We start from the raw sequence: 9,052 nt of genomic DNA, 5'->3' as shown, positions 1-9,052 counted from the left end.
AATTAGGCTCACAAGTGAACTTATAAATTTGACCGTTAAAACCAAAATGCAGCAGAGAGGACGAGCTGAGAAGCTCCCACAATACAGAGGGTCAATGTGATATAAATAAATCAAGCCCAAGTGATTTATGAGGTGCAATTAATATTTTTGAAAGAAATATCTCAGCTTTTATGAGACTATTTATTGAATAATTAGTATTATCTGAATAATGTAAATATACCTTTGGATAAAAACACAGTTCATGCTTCACGCTTAACTGCATTTATAAATAAAATGACATTCATACATTTTTGTTCTTAATTGTTCATAATTATGTTGCCCAGTCACAATTTAGTCCAATTTAAACATGTGTAAGTAATGTGAAAAATCAAGTAATTCAAACAGAATAGCATGTGATATTTGGTAGTGTTACCTGGCATTACATATAAAAATTAATTAAGCTTTTTTATTTTCTGTTATTAAAATTAAGGTAATTTAAGAATGAATAATCTTATCTTGATGAAATTGTAACTTCCTCTGTAGGTTTAATTACCTAAATCAATTATCAATGTTTAGCCCAGTCATTTATATTAGCATCTATTTAAAGTAGGAAAATAAATTAAAGCTTTCATTGGGTTTACACCACTTCAAGATGCATGTCCTTCTTTTCAAATAAAATTCTCCTTCCAAAATAAAAAGGGCAAAATCTTTACTTGCAAATTCGTTCCAAATGATCAGACTACAGGAATTATACAACGAGCAACGAAAGGACAGAGCGAGACAAAGTCTTCTAACAGCCTTTCCCCTCTGGTTAGAAAATGTCAGGGTGTCACGCCTTTCTACTTTGCACCACTTGCAGGAGCCTCATTGGATCCCCAATAAATGTATGACAACATTTCAGTGAGGCAGTCAGGCAAAGACCTGGGTCGCATTTTAAAAACATCTCCTGACCTTTCCTCAGAGACGGTAATTGCTAATGCCAGACAAGGAGGGAATGCGAGTCTCTTATGAGCCCCGGCATCAAGGATAGACTTTGTGACTTTGGGAAAGGAACAGATAGTCACTCTTTCATAGAAAAATATTTAACACTCATCTTCACTCTGCTGTAAGTGCAACCTAACGATTCCCCACCTGAGAAATCTCTGATCTGATGATGAAAAGAAACTCTGCAACATATCCTTGTGAGAAGACGCTCCGTCTAAGACAGCCAGGTTTCATTTTCTTTCCCTTTCCTTACCCTTCGTGTCGGGTGGGGGGGCTTAGACTAGATGGCACCTTGACAACAAATCCTCTCTTCCTTTTTCATCCCCACTTTTGCTCCAGTTCAGTGTGGCAGAGCTGTGGCAGACAGAGATCAGAAATGAAATTAGAGACGCGCATAGATGTCTTGAGGGTTGGTAAAGTATCTACAACCGGAAGCAACAGCTACTCTTAAGAGCAGAGTTAGGAGTCTCCCATCTAAGGGAATAAATATGCATTTTATTTAAGCCAGAATCTTCCCTCCAGAAGCTGTTCATACTAACAAGGTGCTTCATAAAGTCATTATTTCTTTCACATAGTTGATTTTTTTGGTTTCAGTCATGAATGGATGTGTGTGGATATATATGTGTGTCTGGGTATATAAAGAACAAAAACTATTCTCTCATCCACCTGATTTCAGACTTAGGCAGGGTGGGTGGCTCTTCGTCTCAAACTAGGGCAGTGGTTCCCAAACTTTTTCTCCTGGGCCCCCCCCAGTGGTTTCCAAACATTTTCTGGATGGATCACAAATAGCTGTCTGGTAGAACGACATGTGTGAAGGGGAAGGGCGAGGATTCTTAGAGACTCCCTATCTCTAAGAATGGGGCCGGACAGGAATCAACTCTTTTTTTGGGGCACAATGAATTTACGTAGCTGGACATAAACAATATCGATGGCCTACAGGCTTCTTGTTAAGCTTAAGGTGATGTTTTGATATTAGCTAGTCATCTTTTAACTAACTTTACCTGCATCCAACAACTTTACTCAACAGTTAGTTTGGGGGGAAAACTGTGAAAAGTTCTTGGTGTTTTGCTGGTTTGCTGCCATGATTCTAACAAACCTGCGTAGCTCTGCACAGCAGCAGCAGGTCTCTTTCGCTGCCGCACCTCATGTTAACAATGGTTTAAACAGTTTTAACTGCTGATAAAAGTGACAGAGGACACAGATATGGGAAGTGTGGAAGCCCCTACTGTATCAAATTGACATAGGAATAACAGAGAGTTGGCCATTCTAAGGTAAAAACCCAGCGCATACAGCGTTCATGTTTTTTTTTTTTTCATCCATCCAGAAGGCTTCCCGCACCCCCCTTTTGGGGGCATGCCCCAAAGTTTGGGAACCTCTGAACTAGGGTCCTCTACCAGAAGCCCGGCGGTATCTTAGGACTGCACTATATTCTGGACTAAGATGTCCTGAAAATGTCCAACGGGCTGCCAAATATTGACAGTGGTGACAAGTAGCTACTATTTGCACTTTAAACTATTTATTCGCACAATAAACTGGTGTGGTGTATAATATTGCACTAAGTTCTGCTGTGAACATATGTAGAGAGGCATATTGTTGCCAGCTCTTCTTGCTAATAGTAGTTAATGTCACAGTAATTAACAACTCCAACACGGTGTCTGCCTTTCAGAAAGCGCTCTACCTGGGTTTGGCATTATTCCCAGATCTGGGTTCAGACTTCTGAGATAAATGAAACACAAGATTATGCTGCTCATAAACACTCATTCTGTTAACAGATATGCTTCTTATGAGGGATTTTATTTGACTAAAGGTTCAAGCAAAAGAAACATACTTGTGAGATCTTTTGAAAACGCACCAATTCAAAATCCTTTAGCTAAGAAATGGTTATTTAAACATAGACTATGAATGAAACTTAAAATGTTATTGAAAAATACCATTTTAAAGCTAGGAACTTAAATTTTGACAAAAAGAAACTCATGAAAGTCTTTGAAAAGGCGCATCAAAGTTTTCTGTAGTGAGCACCTTTTCTGTAAGCGGTGCTGGCTGAGAACAAATGTGAGGCCATGAGGGTTAAATGATCTAAAGTGTTCAAGGGTCACCGAAGACAGATTTTCACGTAAAAAGCTGTATCAGCTCCCTCACAACTTTGAAAGACAGACAGCTCCCTATTTGCCTCCAATGATTGGTCCGGGACCTCAGACAAACCCCATCCTGAAATTTGGTACCTGTTTGGAGCTCTCCATCTCGATGAGTGAGTGCAGCCAGGTCCCAGGCAGACACTGTGAAATAGGCACTGCTCTGGATCAGAGAGCAGGCCAGTGAGCCCATCACACCCATATCTGGTCCATTTACCATGACCCATTAGTGAGATCATACTTTGCAGGCTCCGCAGCCCGGCTATTCATTCATTCTGCAGCTCTAACTGTGTTTGACCACGCTAATGTTGGAGGTACTCTGCTCAGCTCACTAGGTAGCGGCAGCACTAATAGCTCTGGGCTCTGCAGGCTAGTAATGACTTCAGACCTGTTTGGACATGTAGGATTGATAGTTTTGATTAGATAGTGTATCTTAGGGAATGAGATGCTTCGGCTTATTGATTTGTTTTGTGTGTGATATCAATCATGACAACAGCCACATATTGAAACATTCTGGGTGATTAAATTCTTATTAACTGCCAGGCTGTTGTCTTTTAACTGACAAAACAAATGAGCGATGAAAAAAAGGAGGTAAGCATCAATAGAATAAGCTGTGGTTCATTGCTACATCAATTATTAGATTGTCTAATATGTTGTAGAATTGCTTGTTGGGTTGTCTGCACATACATTAAACCTGTTGTTTGAGGGTTTGTCACATTGTAAAGGCCACCATTCCTGTCATGCCAGTGATTTATTACCTAGCCATACACCCTATGACGAGTCTGCGGCCATCTCCTCAGGCCACACCGTGCAGCCCCATCAAATCAACAAACAACCCAATGTAGCCCCGTCTTCGCTTCACTGATGCAGATGACACATGAATCTGCCAGCTGACACAACAGGGTTATGCTGGAAACCCCCGCAGGTCAAGCGCAGCAGCAATGGGTTAATGTAGAAATAGATTAAAACCCATGAAGAAATTTGTCTTGTGTTTCACACAAGTGAGGGTTAGTGCAATGCAAAAGGTGCAAAAGCATGCCGGAGAGTAATGATTTATCAAAGATTTAAAGTGCAAAACTAGATCTTTGTATTTTTTCTGATTTTGTTTAACAGAATGCTTGGAACTAGCTTTCTATGAACACACACTCTGCAATATTTAAAATCAAGAGATGCGCGCAAATGTTCAAGGCGTTAAAAGAAAATTGACTTTGTAATTTAAGTCATAAAGCAGTTTTATAACAATTGAAGGTAACATAGTTAGTTGGTTGTGCTATAAAATGGCGTTATGTGCCTGAAAAATACATTCTACTGCCATTTTAACACAAATAGTGATTCAGCTAATCACACAACAATAATCCAGTGCATTTATCCATCTGTGCTTGGCGTAAACAGCTTACTAAAGTTCAAACCCATCATCACAATGTGGAAGAAATGGGATTAGAAATGTGGATTACAGCGCTTTGTTGATGTGAAAGGTCAGAGGAGAATGAAGAGACCAGTTTGGGAAGAAACAAAGACAAAGTGTGAAGAAAACCATCTCTGAATGCACAACATAGCCAGTGGAAGCATAAAATTATGGATCCACCTTGTCGTGTTTAAACGTTTCTGTCGTGTTTAAACATTTCTGGCTTCTGGTGGTGTAACCGTGTGAATGTTTTTTTTTGACACACATCAGTACCAGCTGAACTCTGAGCAATCTATCTGTGTTTTGTTAGCTGTACATGCTTTTGTGACCAGGCAGGCTTTGTGGCCCTCATGTTTCAGAAAAGGTCCACAAAACTCCTACAAGTAAAGGCTATAAGGCACGATTCATATTGTAACTTCATCTAAACATCAGTTAAATAAGAATGCAGAGTTTTAATCGACTCATTCTGCTTTCTCAGCACATTCGGCACATAATCTCAGGATTAACTCATACCTATAAAGTCAGGATGCAGATCCATGAGAGATTATTCTTTGGAGCTATAAGCATTTCTGCATATTTTTTCTTTTCACACAACAAAAAAATGATGACAGGTTACTTCTCAGATTAAGTTTGTTTAAGCTCTGTTTCAGGTCAGCTCTGTGCAGCAGGAACAGTAATTATGGAGGAATTTTACACTTTCTGAAATTTCTCCACACTGCCTTCATGTTTTTGTTATATATTTGTACACAGTGGATGTTTTTTCACCAAATGATTTGTTTTGCTAATGCATTTGTGTCATTTAAACATATTTATTTCAGTCATTTTGAGGAATGTTACTGACAAGAATGTCAAATTAGATTTTTTTCAGGGAAATTATTTAGAGCAAAACCTTTGTCAGTCAATCAAAAGTTCTTAAAAAAGAAAAAAAACTAAATGGAAATGTTAAGTTTTTATATTTTAGGAAACTTAAAGATTATTTTTGATTTTTGTAAGAAATACATTAAGTCTATCACCTACAGTTGACTGATTCACTCAGTATGTGTTAATTTATTGCTAAATATGTTAAGGATCACATGTATTTCTGGTTATGCAGCAATAAACAAACATAAAAGCATAAAATATGTGGAGCTGGCAAGGTATTTCCACATTTAATCAATCTGCATTTATTTATACATAGTTTTGACATTAAAAAAGATTGTGTTGGCACAATAGGAAGCTGATGTAATTCCCTGGAACTTTTATTTCAACACATGCTCTCTAACAAGGCTAACGAGAAGCAGTGAGGGCTACTAAGCCGGCCCCCTGGGCAGAGGCTTGTTAATGTCACTGTCACATTGTCGGAGTGTGGGCCACCAGATCAAGGGCGTAAGATGGTGGTCCACATGGGGGACACGGAACCAAGGGCTGTCGGCATTCTCCAAAGCAGAACATCTGAAATTTTACACATTACCTAATAGCTCAGAGAATTATTAACCTTATTAGGGAGTTAATGCCACATGGTTCTTTGACAGCCTTTTGTCAAAATCCTCTGCATAATGGGAAGATTTTAACAAGACTTTTATTGCACAAACAGTATAAAAAATATCTACATAAACATTGATTGATTCTTTTATTAAGTGTCTTGATATTTTAGAGTTTCTGGCGCTATGCTCTATAATAGTCCACTATGCTGAACAGGAAGATGCTTTTCCACATTTACATCAGACCCACCTGAAGTGTTTGTTGCTGAAAAGCTGAATCTGACAACATGATGCCAATTAAAGACCTGGAGGAGTTTGGAAAACTCCGCCTATTTCTGTTGTTGATCGTGGTACAAAAACAGCTTATTTTGTGGCATTACTACTAAACATAACAGATTGCTGTTAAATAATGGTTGTCATGGAAACCTGGTGATGTAAATTTTGCTGTAGCCTCATTTGGCATCACTGCTTGAAATTAAGATCATATTTCAGTCAAATTTAATTAGTTGCAACAGATTAATTTGTAATAAATAATTTTCTTTTTTTTTTTTTACAACTGAACTAGTCACATAAAATGTTTACATGTTTTATATTATGTTTCTGTAACAACATATGAATTGAAGGTTTGTTTTTTAATATATAATTTTACCAGAGGAGCCAGTAATTGCAGAGCACTGTACAAGAATATGACACTGAATAAAAGGAGCTTACACAACAACTTTGCTGCTGTTGTTGTTTTTACACTTACACACACACGCATACACAGACATAGCCTGCTAAAGCAGAACACTGATAAAGATATTTAAATCATTTCAGTGTATTCCTGTCTTAGTTTCTTGGTGCTCTTCCTCATTTCGTTAGTTAGATAGTATATATTTGTAACTGGGCTGTAGATCTGCTTTTCTGTGGTGGGATGAAATCTTATTCTCTGTGGTGAATAATTCAGTATACCTTGAATGAATAATGATCTTCAACTGTCTTTGTAAGTGACATTGAAAATGTCAAACTCCTTGTGCATCTGAATGACTTATTTTATAAGAACTTCTGGGGCCTCTTGCGCTTGCAGACATAAGAAAATTTAAAAAAAATCACAAATTTCTTATTACTTAAGTGTGGGGGAACGTTCAGTTGTTATTGACTAACTTTCATGATGAACTTCTCAATTTGTTGTAAGAATCTGCATAGTTTCCTGTAACCTTTAAGCAATGATCCTGAGGACACAGAAGGATGTGTTTCACCTCCTGACACTGTGTGAGCTATTTCAGCTCGGATCCCGTTAACCACAGTTGGGTTCCTCTGCCTGGAAGCAGGCCAGTCTGGACAGTCACTTTATAAATGGGGCACCTCTGTGATAAATGTTCTCCTGTCTAAGGATCTGAACCCTCACACTGTAATGCAAGGGGAAATGAGGCCATTCCAAGATAAAACCAAAGATTAATGTACAGTAAGAGTGAATAGGCTTTCCAACMAAATTACTTTACCAGATGAAAATTCATCCTTCATGCATCTGGAAATATGTTCAGAAAAATTGCTGCTACAACTGGAAGTACAGAATTATGCAAATGTGTTCTCTGAATTGCTAAATAATTAACTACAAAATATGACAAAGCAGATTTTATATCCACTTTTAAAAAATGATTCACTTGTTCTACATCTATTACCAACATGTTCATCCATTTTATTTTTATTTTTCGGTCGATGAGAAACCGACAAGTGCTGTGGAGGTCCAGAAAATGTGTTAATTAAATCTTACAATTTGTGCTTCACACTACAGTGATRTTATTTCATGTCAGTAGGACATACAAGTATAGTTATGCTATGTTGATATCCTCATCTCAAAYAGTGTATTGAAAGAAAAGACAACACCAGTGATTATGTGACACAACAAAAAATGTCAATGTCTCAATAGTGTGTCATGTGCCTGTGAGCATCTATCACAGCTTGACAACAWCGTCTCATTCTGTTCACAAGTTGACTTATTGTCTGCTGAGGCATGGTATCCTACTCWTCTTGAAGGGACATCTTCAGGTCGTTGAGGTTCAGTATTACCAACCTCCTCATGGTGACACAGCTGGGATTCAGAATATTCCTCCTACACAGACCTCATTGTTTTAGGGGGTTTGGGATCTGTTCTAGATTCACGTTCAAGAACTGCAGCCTTTTGCAGATTCAGCAACCTGAGTGGCCCATCCCAAGAGCCGGCYGGAGAGGAAGAGGAAAACCAAGGTAGAGAAAGTGAGTGTAATGTGTGATGACACACTATGATCCAGATACCAGMATGGAGTTTGTTAAAGAGCTCTGGTTCCGCATTAAGAACCTACTGTTTGGTTCATTACATTAAATTATGTCCAGAAACATTWAAAAAAATCTTCCCTGGGTAAATAAAAATTAATGTGCATTTTAAAATGGTTGCAGAAAGATTTATTGCCTTTGTCTATGCCCTTCACCTCAGTAAGTGTGTGTGTGTGCGTGTGTGTGTGTGTGTGTTTGTCTAGTTTTGTTCTTTCCTCCGGTGTGTTCTCTGCTGCATGTCGGCATCATCTGGCCTGTTGTTTCATCAGGGGGTTTGGGTAACTTTGTTATTTTGAGCTGACGCTGCATTCTGTAGGTCAGATGTCTCTGCTGAGTCCCATCCTGGAGCCTTCAGGTCCCCAGCGGGCCTCCCAGCCAAAATGGCACACTTGCCACCAGGCTGATATAACTCCTGCTGCTGACATCTCACAGCGACATCTCTGTAATTTAGGATGTAATTCGCTTTTCCTCTGAGCTGTATAAAATCTATATTGCCGCCATAAAACAATACAGGATTTGTTGTTAGCCTTTTTAAGTATGCAGAAGGATATTACTGGAAATGTGCAGCGACAAGCAGTTCTGACGTCTGAAAGGCCAAGACACGACAAAGCAGCATGAAGTCACGTCTCTGGTCATCTTGATGGAGCTCATTTTTGGCCCTACTGTAGAGTCTAACTGTAATGCAGATCTAATTCATAGTCCTCTCTCTACTGTAGCTTGTTTGTTGCTGACATTTTAATCTGCAGAAGACTTTTTTTAAAAGCCAGCCTCCTCACTTGCACCAYAGACTTAAAAGCATT

The sequence above is a fragment of the Poecilia reticulata genome, linkage group LG7, assembly GCF_000633615.1.
Source record: "Poecilia reticulata strain Guanapo linkage group LG7, Guppy_female_1.0+MT, whole genome shotgun sequence".
In the NCBI taxonomy this organism is placed as follows: Eukaryota; Metazoa; Chordata; class Actinopteri; order Cyprinodontiformes; family Poeciliidae; genus Poecilia; species Poecilia reticulata.
This window is presented reverse-complemented; position numbering follows the sequence as displayed.